Source organism: Delphinus delphis, chromosome 3 (assembly GCF_949987515.2).
Source record: "Delphinus delphis chromosome 3, mDelDel1.2, whole genome shotgun sequence".
Classification (NCBI taxonomy): Eukaryota; Metazoa; Chordata; class Mammalia; order Artiodactyla; family Delphinidae; genus Delphinus; species Delphinus delphis.
This window is the reverse complement of record NC_082685.1, coordinates 95,748,743-95,760,944: the sequence shown is the minus strand read 5'-3', so window position 1 is coordinate 95,760,944 and position 12,202 is coordinate 95,748,743. Positions and strand designations below refer to the sequence as shown.

Genomic DNA, 12,202 nt, shown 5'->3' with positions numbered 1-12,202 from the left:
CCAACACCAGATGAATCACAAATAACTTAAAAAAGAATTTAAAAAGTTAGTAGTAACCCAGTGAAGAAATGAAAAAATCAAGCATCAGATCTATTTGAATTATATTCTCATCCATTTTAAGACAGAATGTAAAAGGTGAATTGTCTTTCACACATTCAAGTAATCAATATCAGTAATTGTCTTATTTTTAAAATAATTATTTAAAAGAAAATAAGAAAAAATATTTTCACACATTGGTTGATCTTTATCTGTTTTGCACTCTTTAATTTTAACCCAATTAAAAAAAAGATTCATAATTGTCTATTTATATGCTTATCCAGAAGTAATGCTTCTGGAATAGGTAAGAGAAAGAAAACCAAATTAGAAACTATTACATATCACCATAATAAAGAGGAATAATTCAGTACAATTTCCTGATATTTGAGATTATTTAATTGTTGAAATATTTTTATAAAATTCATTCTTAATTTCATGGATACATGAACAAATAATTAGATAAACGCACTTAAAGTGTGAAGTGCCCAGTACTAAGGTTAGTAATCATGTGAGCTTTATTTTTTCCTAACTGAACTAGAGTCAGATTTCCTATAAGCTTGTGTATTCATATCTCTTGAGGAGCAGGCGTAAATAAGGGAGAAAATGCTCTCCTTAAAGAGGGCTCTGCTCTAACTGCCCTAGTACTGCAGGAGTCTGGGGGAGGGGGAGGGGAAGGAGAATGCAGCACAGCTGCTTACCTTACATGTTGAAGGCATGGAGCCAACTCTTCCAGCTTTGATATTACATCAGGCTCTAAACTTAAAATCATATCATATACAAGGGATGAAAATAAAATTACTCCACTTATGAACATGAATGTGGAGGCAATTGTACCACCTCTCTGTCATTTGCCAACAATGGTGTTTAACAAATTTATTGACTTAGCTTCTCTTCTTTTTTCTTCCTTTCTCCTTTCCTTCTTTCCTCCCTTACTCACTTTCTCTCTGCCTTGTTTGGTTAAAAAATAGATTTATGGAAGTTTACAATAATATCTATACACTAGCACTTATTACATGTAAGGCAGTGTATAATATGGGAGGATATAGGGATGTAACAAATTGAGCAACTTACACTTTAAAACACATAAGGAGCATACTAGATAGTAAAGGGTTAAGTGGGAGTCCAAAAATAAAGGGTGGAGGAAGCTCATTCATTCTTCTGTAGAAGAGGGGAGAATACTGAGTTTACTTGGAAAGCAGTGAAAGTAAATCTATAGATATGTTGGAAATTTTCTGAAAAGATTTTACTTATGAGTTATGGCTACCTCCTTACAATGTATACGTAGATACCTTTTTTTCTCTCTCAGGTGATTTTTTAGAGGCCTGTTGTAATTTTTAAATATTTGTAGATCTAACAGAAAGAGTAATAAAGTAAGACAAATTATTACTTAAAGATAGGTAAATATTACTGATGGGAAGTAAGTTGGCTAAATCAGGAACATTATACTTGGACAGAGCTGTTCTATAACATGAACCTATTCAGCGAAAAAAAACAATTTAGTTTACTCTCCCTCATCCTCCCCTCTCCTCTTCCCCTTTCTATGTTTTTGAATGTCTACAGCTCTTCAGTTTCTAAACTACTTACCTTAGCATCCCTCTGCGGAAGATAAATGTGGCGTAATGTGGCATTAACTATAGTTATTTCCTGACCAACCTCTATTTTTACCTGTCCTCACCTTGCACTTCTCAGACAGGGAGAAAATTAAAAAATAGCATGAGCATGGGCATTTCTGAACCTACAGAAATTCTTACCAAAAGGCCTTGACTGCCCATTGGCTGTAGCAACTGGGAAGTAAGGATGAGTAGGAGTCATCACTTGCCTTTATGCAAACTGGAAATCTTTCTTTAGTGTCCCTTTATCAACCTGGCGAGTGATCCAAAGGTGAAGAGTATGATGTTATAACCTCTGGGACAAGAGCAATAGGGACTCTTTAAACATAGCCAGGCTTCTGGGTAATGACGATTGGAGGGGAAAAAAAAGTCAAATTTATTTTAGAGTATAAGAATCTGTTTTATTGCAGAAAGTAAGTAGTATTTTCAACTTTTCCAGCTTCTTGTTGTCTAGATTTAACTCTATTTTCCCCCCTCTCGATTCTGCCCAACAGCCATCTTGGCAACTATTCCGTGGAATCATTTCCTGTCATGACATTTTTAGAAACCAAAATAACAGCATTTACAATGTAACAGCTAAATATTCCTATAGGGTATCTGGGTAAAACAAGCATTTTACACGGTAGTTTTGAGCACACCATTGGGTATGTATTCAGACGGAACCTCATCTGGGTGTCCACAGTTTCTAGCTAACCAATAGGCTGGTTGCAGCATTGTTTGCCGTCACTTTAGAATCATACCTGGCGTACACAACTGGCGATATTCTAGCTTCCAAGCTTTTCTCATGTAGCGCCTTGTTTTAATTTCAGCACAGACATTTATTCAGTGTTGGGGTGCTTTTAATAATAAGGGGCAGCTGTGTAATTTTCTGTAAAGAATGAAGCAGAGGTACATTGTAATATTTCATGGGCATATGAGATACCATAAATGGAATTTCAGTTGGACAAATTCAATACGTTTTGAATTCTTTGGATTTTTTTTAAAGAAAAAGATTACTCGTGTTTTTTTCCAATGGAATTATTTACTCAACCTTTTACATCATCAATTTTCCATTTTAAATTTAGTGCAGCGTAAACTCAGAGAGGTGCTGGGAAAAATATCTAAAGTATCTGCAGACAGTCGGTGTTCTTAAACCACGATGGCAAGACCTCAAAAATAGATGCAGCCCCATCAAAGTTAAATTGAATGACTCAGTGTCTGGACCACTCAGAAGGGTTTTTTCTATTTAGGAGAGGGGAGAAACTGTTCACTTTAGAACTTCAGAATCATGGATGGCAGAAGTTTGTTTTGTTTTGTTTTTAGATGGGGGAAAAGTGCCATCACAGGAAATTTGTATAAAAACCAAAGCCTCTTAAAAATATATAAAGTCAGATCACTTTTTTTTCATTCATTAATCTAGAACTATGCCTGAGAGATCAGTTTACCCAACTCCCACATTTTTTAGACAGAGCCATGAGGCTCCCTTCCACCTTGTCTGTCACCTTCTACAGAGGCTGGATAAGCCAGATACAGACTTTCCCAGACTCTCTTGTATATAGGGGTGGCCATGTGACCAAGCTTTGGCCAACAATATCAAAGGGATAATCCTGCTGGATTACTTCAGGGAAAAAATCTTTTCATTGTTAAAAAGAGAAAGTAGCTAGATAAAAGATAAAAATCTTTTTCAACCTCCCTAAATTCATGTTTTTGAATGGGAGTGTGATACTTGGAGCTTGGCAGCCATCTTGGGACTATGAGATGCCAGGACTAGGGATGGAGAGACAATAGAGCAGGAGGATGGAAAGAGCTTGGATCTTTGATGACTGTAGCCAGCTACTGCACCAAATCTGGAACATCTTATCTCTGGATTTTCTCCTGTGTGAGACAATTAAATGTCTTTATTTCTTAAGCCACTTTTAGTCAGTTTTTCTGTTACTCATATCTCTGCACATTCTACTTAATACACCCGGAGAAATTAATCTGCTCAAGTTCATAAGAGAACATAGTAGCATAGTCTTGATTGGAATTCAGGCCCTCTAATTTCTTGTTTCATAGTTTTTCCTCACTTCTACCCTGTTCCATTACCAGATTATTCTCTGCATGAATAAATATCTTATTGTCTTGATTAAACCTGTTTTTAAGTGTGGTTCTCCAGTAAGTTTTATTTGTCCTGTAGATTAGTGTCTGCATGTGCAATCCATTTAGCCAAAGCAACTCCCATAAAGTTTATAATCCATCTCTGCACAGAAAGGCTTGACAAAGTAAGTTCCAGATTATTGGATAATTCATTTACATATTGAAAGCCTTGATTTGAGAAGATGTAACTATTCTGAGTCACAGTAATACTCAGAGAATTTAATGTGTCAACATGCTTACAAAGTTGATTGTATTTCAGAACCTCAAATTTCTATCCTGGAGAGTATTTTAAGGAGCAAGTAGATAACATTATATCAAAATGGAAAAATATGAGCAAATGTTTTATGAAAAATTTAAAAGTAAGAATAAAATATGTAGGTAACAGTATCTCAAAATACAGGGAATTTTATTAGAAATTATCTGAAAATTGAGCTTTGTTCCTGGATCTATTCTTTTTGTGTAATAAAAAAAACTTACCTGATTGGTTTACTGTCTCTTTAAAACAACAATTTTGTGGCACCACAGAATTCTAGGGTTGAAGCGACTAAAGAAATTCAGGTTATCCATTACCCAGCTTTAAGAGAGGACCCATCAAAACATTCCACTCAGGTGAGAATGGATTCTCTTCCAAATGTTCTCTGTTTCTGTACAGAGGAGAGAATGATCCTGTGTTATGATTATATATCAAATCATGTGTTGAGTACTTCTAGATTATTACATGAAGGATGCCAAATACAAAGGACGCTTTGCTCTTTTCTCTGTCAGGTCCTTAGAAAACATTTTGTTTTCCACCAGGCTGGCGAATGACCTTTCACATGTTACCATTGTGTTGAGATTGAGTTTGTTTTCCATGAATGATGCCTTCTAAAATGCCTTCATGGCATAGTGACTTAGCTCAGAAAGTGTCCATTGGAAAAAGAGACATGATTTCCATAGCAGTAGCAGTAGCATAAAGATAATGAAGCTTGAGGAAGCAGTACTATAGTTGCTTTAAAGAACACATTTTTTTTTAATTAGAGGTTCCTAAATCTCTTGAATGTATAGTAAAATATATCAAATAGTTCACAGTAAACATTATTTGCTTTGTATTCTGTTTTAAAGGGAAGGAATAACGTTTCAACACAGTGTGCCCTGTTTTTCACTCATATGATCCATTCATTGAATTAAGAGACATTTCTTCACATAATGTAGGAAATGTGAAGGGGAATCTAGATTAAAAATGCCCATGATATTCATTTCTTTGATGAAGTTATTCTGATGGGCCATCAGTAAATTCTTTTACCCTCACCTATGTTCCTTCTCTTATAAAGTAATAGTGTCTTTCTGGTCCTTCTTCCCATCCGGACATGGAAAACAGTTGATCAATGACTCTTGGTATCTGGCTGTTGGACCTAAGAGGTAGCATCTATGGAGTGCCAGGGATGGTGACAAAGCAAATACTTTCTTATGTTTAGATATAGCTCTTAACCAGCTAGAGAAAGATAAACCTCCCATTCTCACAGTGACAAATGAATGATCAAGCCTGTATGGTACCAAGTCTGAACTTCGTTGTATAGCCCGGAAATGACTCCATTCCCTCTAGCTGATGTCCTGCAGTATGAGGGCAAGAGTTAGGGTTCCTGACTTCTCCCTTATGATTGGCAGCTGTCAGAGCTGCCTTTGGAATGTCCCCCAGAGTTGCCCTGGCCAGAGGGACAGATTTGTCCTCTGACTTCTCACCAATCCAGGTTCCCTACCTACTCCTTAAGTCCTTTTAGGTCCACCATGACTCTGCAGTTCTCTCTCTTTTTTTTTTTTTTTTTTTTGTGGTACGCGGGCCTCTCACTATTGTGGCCTCACCCGTTGCGGAGCACAGGCTCCGGACGCGCAGGCTCAGCGGCCATGGCTCACGGGCCCAGCCGCTCCGCAGCATGTGGGATCTTCCCGGACCGGGGCACGAACCCGTGTCCCCTCCATTGGCAGGCGGACTCTCAACCACTGCGCCACCAGGGAAGCCCTGCCGTTCTCTCTTTACTGGTATTTTTTCTCTTTCAGTTTATCTGTAGTTGGAGTTAATGCCCAGGCACTCTCCCATAATCCTAATAATTAATATATGTAAAATTAAGTAATTGAAATATTTTCCCTTGATAGCTCTCTGATTATACCTCTTTAAATTTCACTTCCAATTCATTCATATCTATAAAAATCATCATGGTAATAAAAATGGTGGAAGAAAACAGAAGTAAATCTTCATAATCTTGGGCTAGGCAACGGTTTCTTAAATACAACAGCAAAAACACAAGCACTAAAAGAGAAGGTTGTTAACTTGGATTTCATCAAAATTAAAACCTGTTTTACTTTAAGGGACACCATCAGGAAGATGAAAAGACAGCCTATGGACTGGGAGAAAATATTTGCAAATCACATATTTGAACATATATCCAGACTCTCACAACTCCATAATAAAATGACAATACAATTTTTATTTATTTATTTTTTGCGGTACGCGGGCCTCTCACTGCTGTGACCTCTCCCATTGCGGAGCACAGGCTCCAGATGCGCAGTCTCAGCGGCCATGGCTCACGGGCCTAGCCGCTCCGTGGCATGTGAGGTCTTTCTGGACCGGGGCACGAACCCGTGTCCCCTGCATCGGCAGGCGGACTCTCAACCACTGGGCCATCAGGGAGGCCCAACAGTACAATTTTTAAATGGGAAAAGTATAAGAATATACCAACAAGCATATGAAGATGCTCAACATCATTAGCCATTAGGGAAATGCAAATCACAACCACAATGAAATATTACCTCACATTCACTAGCATAGCTCTAATAAAAAAGACAGACAATAGAAAGTGCTGTCAAGGTTGTGGAGAAATTGGAACCCTCATACATTGCTGGTGGGAATGTAAAATGGTACAGCCACTCTGGAAGACAGTTTGGCAGCTCCTCAAAATGTTAAAACACAGAGTTACTGTATGACGCAGAAATTCTACTACTAGGTATATACCTATGAGAATTGAAAAGAAGTCTAAACAATAACTTGTACATGAATGCTCATAACAGTATTATTCATAATAGCCAGAAGGTGAAAACATTCTAAATGTCCATCAACAGATGAATGGACAGACAAAATAATGTGTATCCATACAATGGAATATTATTTGGCCATAAAAAGGAATGAAGTACTGATATATGCTACAACATGGGTGAACCTCAAAAACATTCCAAGTGAAAGAAGCCAGTCACAAGAGACTACATATTGTATGATACCATTTATATGAAGAACACAGAATAAGCAAATCTATAGTGACAGAAAGTAGATTAATGGTTGACCAGGGTTTGTGGGAAAGGGAGGGAAAAGGATGAGAAGTGACTGCTAAATGGGTATGTGGTTTCTTTCTGGAACAATGAAAATGTTTTAAAATTATAGTAACGGTTTCACAATTCTGTAAATATGCTAAATACCATTGAATTGTATACTTAAACACATTTAAGCAGGTGAATTTTATGGTATAAATTATATCCCAATAAAGCTGTTAAAAATAGTTATGGTATAATAACATGAAACAATGACATTAAGTAATACTTTATGATTTATTATTTTCCTTGTGGAACAAAATTATTAGGTTATAAATAACAACATTAAAAAAAAATAAAGGCAAAAACACGCATATTGAATTTTGGCAGTGCCTAGGTGTTTAGATGCTATTCAGTAGAGCACTGCATGTCAGAACAGAGGAGATTACCAGAAGGTTATTTAAAAGGATCTGGTGCAGTGTGCCAATCTCAGTTACAGGTGGGCACTTAACCTATTTTTACTAATCAGGATTGGATGGGGTAGAGGTGAGATGCCAATAGGGCCATTGTGCTTTAAAAAAATTATGGTATGTGTTGGTGGTAAAGGGATTAAAAAATCATAGATTTGGTATAGACCACAACCATGGGTGCATACTTTATCTAGAGAAGTGTTTCTCTGTAAACCAGGGTCAATTCTCATCAGTATTTTGAGGAGAGAGTACTTATTAAAAAATGAAATTTTATCAATCCCACCCTAGACCAATGAATATCTTTGCAGGGTAGGGTGATAAAAGATTGAAGGAATTTTAATAATGTTGCTAGGTGATTCTTTTTTTCTCTCCATCTTTATTGAGTTATAATGGACAAATAAAAATTGTATATATTTAAAGAGCACGACCTGGACTTGACATTTTGATATACATCTACATTGTGAAATAGTTGCCTCAACAAGCTAATTAACATATCCATCACCTCACATAGTTAACCAGGTAATTCTTTAAAAAAAAAAAATTATTTATTTATTTGGCTGAGCCGGGTCTTAGTTGCCGCACATGTGATCTTTGTTGCGGCATGCAGGATCTTCAGCTGTGGCATGTGAACTCTTAGTTGCAGCAAGTGGGATCTAGTTTCCTGACTAGGGATTGAACCTGGGCCTGCTCTATTGGGAGCGAGGAGTCTTAGCCACTGGACCACCAGGGAAGTCCCTAACTAGGTAATTCTTACGCAACTAAGTTTGAGAACACTGATACAAAGCAGAAAGGCCAAATTTATTTAAAAATTTAATGCCATTCCAATAGAAATTCCTACAGGGCTTTTTCTAAAAATGCACAAAAGAGCACAGCAATTCTACTTTAAAGTACAGTCATATATTTTAGTGAAACACTTGCATACACAGGTATTCTTTACAGCATTGCTGGGTGTAGTAAAAATTGAGAAACAACTGAACTGTCCACTAGTCAGGGAACGGATAAGTTAACTGTAGATTATTGCTATTTGACAGTTAAAATGAATACTTGTATCAGTATGCATATATCAATATGAATAGACTTGTAAAACAAAATATTCTATGTAAAAAGTAAATTACTAAAAGATATGTGCATACGATATAGATTAAATGAAACTTAAAAACCAAATAATACTATACATTAATTCCGGCATACACATGTGGTAAAATTATGCGGTCTTGCATTGGAATTGATTCCCCCGAACTTCAGGGCAGCTCTGGAGAAAGAAGAGAGAGAAGGCTTGGGGTGGGATTAGTGCTTTAGCTGTATCTGGAATACTTTATTAAAAGAGTAAATAAACGTGAAGCCAAGACAAACTAATGTTAACATCTGTTAGGCCTGGGTAGCAAATAATTAACTTCTGTTATATTTGAAATTCAAAAACCAAAATCAATAAACAAAAATTAATTTGTGGAATTTTCAATACTGATCAGCTCTTTTAAATGAGCTGACACAAAGCCCTATACTTAGTTTAAATCCTCCCATCAATATTTGCCATACCTGAAAGCTGGACAGATGGTAAATATAATATAATTTCTCCTTAACAGATGGGTGAACTGGAAGGTTTAATTACTTTCTCCTAGTTACATAGGAGCTCTGGAAATAAAATATTTTGGTCAATAACTTGGGGGTTTGGCCACCACATAGGATGTCAGAACACAATGCTAAACCTTTATAGTTTCTACTATGAGACAACATAACATTCACATATATGTTCTGTTACATATATAAAACAGAAAATCTATATCTTCATGTATAATCAGACACTATAGAACAGGAAAATATTCTTAAAATTTTGGGTTTTCTTATGACCGCTGCTGTAAATGAGCTTTTCCATTCTGACATATTCCAAATACATGATAACTTATTAATCATTTTTTAAATGGCTTTTCACATTAACAAAAAAAGCCAAGAGTAAATCAGGTCTCTTACCAGAGCATTTGATTTTCCTACTCCAAAAATGGGTATTCAGGGCAAAGAGCATCTGGCTTATATTCAGAAGACATAAATTTTCTTCTCAAGTCTTCCACTGGCCACTGTGGTCGACATCAATTCTTTGAACCTTCCAGGGTCTGTAAAAAATTATGCGAGAAAGATATATCAGGTTAAGAGAACAGCATTAATTTTAAAATACGTTGCTTGTTTGGAATATGATAAAGAGATTGCTGGGGCTGGAAAGATGTGTTTATGGAAGGCCATAGTAGGAGATGAGACCGGGGAAGCTTTGGGTCTTACTATGCAGCAGCTGTAGACTTTTTGAGGAATGGTGCAGTATTCTCTTCATTATGCTTTGCTTGGGAATATTGTCATTCAGTAATTGCAAGCAGTATATGAAGAAACCATGCAATATCAAGTCAACCAAATAGAGATTTATTTTGCTCACAAAGCAAGGAATCAGGAGGTGGACAGGCCAAAGCAGGTGCAACCTCTCCATATAGTTATCAAGGACTTGGGTTCCTTGTAGCTTCCTGTTTCACCAGCCTTAGCTTGAGGCTTTTGTCCTTATTCTTTCAGGATAGCTGTTTCACCTCTAGGCAGGAAGAAAAGGGAAACTCGAAAGGCAAAAGTTCATTCCAACTAAACAGTAGCACAATAGCTTTGATGGAGGTGCCATCTAGTAGACTTCTGTGTACACTTATGAACTCTTTATGATAATTAAGGTACCAGATATTTCTAGTGGGTGAATGAGGACTTTGTCACCTGAATAAATTAAAGTTCATTTAGCAAGGGAAAACTAGCTACTCAAGAGGCAACTAGCAGCATCTGCCACAATTTCTTGATTCCTAAACTCTCCTCAGGGTGCCCTTCCAAGTGGTTTTCCCAGTTCAACTTGGTGGACCCCAGGAGAGCTTGGAGGGAGAGAGCCAGGGCAAAAGCTTGCTTTGGGATAGCTTCTGGCCTGTCTGCCTTGGCTGGCAGTATGACACAGAGGCGAGTGTGGTTTTGAGAGTCAGACTAGGGTTCAAATCCCAGCTCCTTCCACTAACACATTGCGTGGCTTTGAACGATTTAGTCCAATGAATATTTATTAAATACCAGCTATGTGCCAGGCACTCTGCCATTCCTTGGGCATATGGCAGTAAAAAGGGCAGACACTGTCCATCCCTTCACAGAGCATACTTTCTGGTGGTGACTGAGCCTTTTCTATAAACAGGAGTTGTGGTAGGGATAAATTTAGTTCTTATAGCATGTAAATGCTAGTTAAATGGTAATTGTTCAGAAGCTGTCCTAGATTTGGTTTCATTCTACTGAAACTAGTACTTACATTTGGGAGCTTGGATCTCTCCACTAGAAGTTCTGCTTGCTTTTGGATTAATCCCAGGAGTCCTGGGCTTTTTTTGGAGCTAATTAAGGCCAACTATCTTCTCTCTCCCTCCACAGTGACCCTAAACCTCATTGGGTTAAGAGCACATGACCTAGTTTCTTCCCTCTGGGGGAAGAAAGTTCTCAAATATCTTCTTGGAATCTCAGAAATTCCCTGCCTCTGAAAATCCTTCTATTTTGAAGTTGCTCAGGGACTGGAGCATAATTCTCCACTCCTCCTTGCTCCGTGGGTAACTCTGGTTTCCTTTTCTAAGAGCAGGAACCTGAGAATGATCCTAGCACTCCAGAGACATTAGGATGCCTGGGATGCTGGAATTGATCCTAGATTATGGGACTTTGATTCTAGACCACGTGATTCCTGATTTCTCCCAATGGTCTAAGGAAATCCTGGGAAGATCAACAGTGCTAATTCTCCTTGTCATTTATTTTGCCTTTGATTACATCCAAAACATACTGGAATATTATAATGATTACCTCTTACTAAGTAACAACTATGAGCTAGGTACTTTTTCTGTATTATCTCATTTAATAACCTTGTGATTATTCCCAGTTTACAGAAAGGAAACTGAGTCTGCAGAGATGACTTGCACTCTGTCCAAGGTCACTTGACTCACAGTGGGTGGAGTTGGGATTCACACCCAACTCTGACTTCACACCCCTATACTGTGGTTGTTTTTGGAATTAGCTATTCTTGTGAAATATTTATCACAGCCGTCTTTGGACACAGTTTTGTGGAAATCCCAAATACCATAATGGTCAGCTCTATTTCCCTTTTAAAACTCACAATTCGGGGCTTCCCTGGTGGCGCAGTGGTTGAGAGTCCACCTGCCGATGCAGGGGACGCGGGTTCGTGCCCCGGTCCGGGAGGATCCCACATGCTGCAGAGCGGCTGGGCCCGTGAGCCATGGCCGCTGGGCCTGCACGTCCGGAGCCTGTGCTCCGCAACGGGAGAGGCCACGGCAGTGAGAGGCCCGCGTACCAAAAAAAAAAAAAAAAACCTCACAATTCAGTGATATGTCCAGGAAAAGTGGCTGCTGTTGCCAAGCTCCTGTCTTCTCTGCCTTGAGCCTGGCTCTTTGCTTGCCAGCCTGGCTCAGTGGGCAGTTGCCAGTTCTGAGAGCTTGGTGCACACTGTGTCCTGATGGAGACCAGAGCCGGGCTCAGTACGCAGTTGCTTCTCTAGGACTGCCTTCCGCAGGGACTCTGGAAGTCCTTCCCCTTTCTCAGTCCAGAATTAGTTGTGTCTGAAATGTGCTTGGATGAGTACTTCCAGTGCATACCTCTGAACTGTTAAGTGAGCTGAGGGATTAGGAATGGAGGAAAGGCAAAACAAAA

The 12,202-nt window shown here is 38.2% G+C and overlaps 2 long non-coding RNA genes across 3 annotated transcripts in view; one reads left to right on the top strand and one right to left on the bottom strand.

Moving 5' to 3' along the window:
• LOC132423408 (uncharacterized) overlaps positions 1-12,202 on the top strand; it is a 345,018-nt gene that overhangs the window by 247,593 nt on the left and 85,223 nt on the right. The gene's annotated exons all lie outside the window — the stretch shown is intronic.
• On the bottom strand, positions 1,844-11,789 carry LOC132423406 (uncharacterized). 2 transcript variants are annotated; one of them, XR_009518983.1, is made up of 4 exons: positions 11,652-11,789; positions 9,476-9,615; positions 4,239-4,405; positions 1,844-2,514 (listed from the first exon to the last, which is right to left on the bottom strand). It is a non-coding gene; the product is annotated as an uncharacterized lncRNA (long non-coding RNA). The 2 variants fall into 2 exon arrangements; XR_009518984.1 differs by lacking the exons at positions 1,844-2,514; positions 4,239-4,405 and adding an exon at positions 7,183-8,759.